We start from the raw sequence: 573 nt of genomic DNA on the forward strand, positions 1-573 counted from the left end.
CTATTCTGCCAGCTCAGATCTGACGATTGGGAAAGTACTTGTTGAACAAGTTCTTTTGAGGTAGGTTATCTTCACAATCAGTCAGGTGATGATTGCGATTAGCATGAATCTTGGGATACGCCAAAATATCACAATCCACTTGTGGAGATGCCGGTGATGGACTGGGGTTGACAATTGTAAACAATTTTACAACACCAAGTTATAGTCCAGCAATTTTATTTTAAATTCACAAGCTTTCGGAGGCTACCTCCTTCCACATCGTTCACCTGAGGAAGGAGGTAGCCTCCGAAAGCTTGTGAATTTAAAATAAAATTGCTGGACTATAACTTGGTGTTGTAAAATTGTTTACAGTTAAATGTCAGGCACATTTAATAGAGGCGTAGAGTACAAAAACAAGGAAGTTATGCTCAACCTTTATAAAACACTGTTTGGGCCACAGCTTTTTTTTTATTCGTTCATGGGATGTGGGTGTCGCTGGCGAGGCCAGCATTTATTGCCCATCCCTAATTGCCCTTGAGAAGGTGGTGGTGAGCCGCCTTCTTGAACTGCTGCAGTCTGTGTGGTGAAGGTTCT

This window comes from Heptranchias perlo, chromosome 35, assembly GCF_035084215.1.
Source record: "Heptranchias perlo isolate sHepPer1 chromosome 35, sHepPer1.hap1, whole genome shotgun sequence".
NCBI lineage: Eukaryota > Metazoa > Chordata > Chondrichthyes > Hexanchiformes > Hexanchidae > Heptranchias > Heptranchias perlo.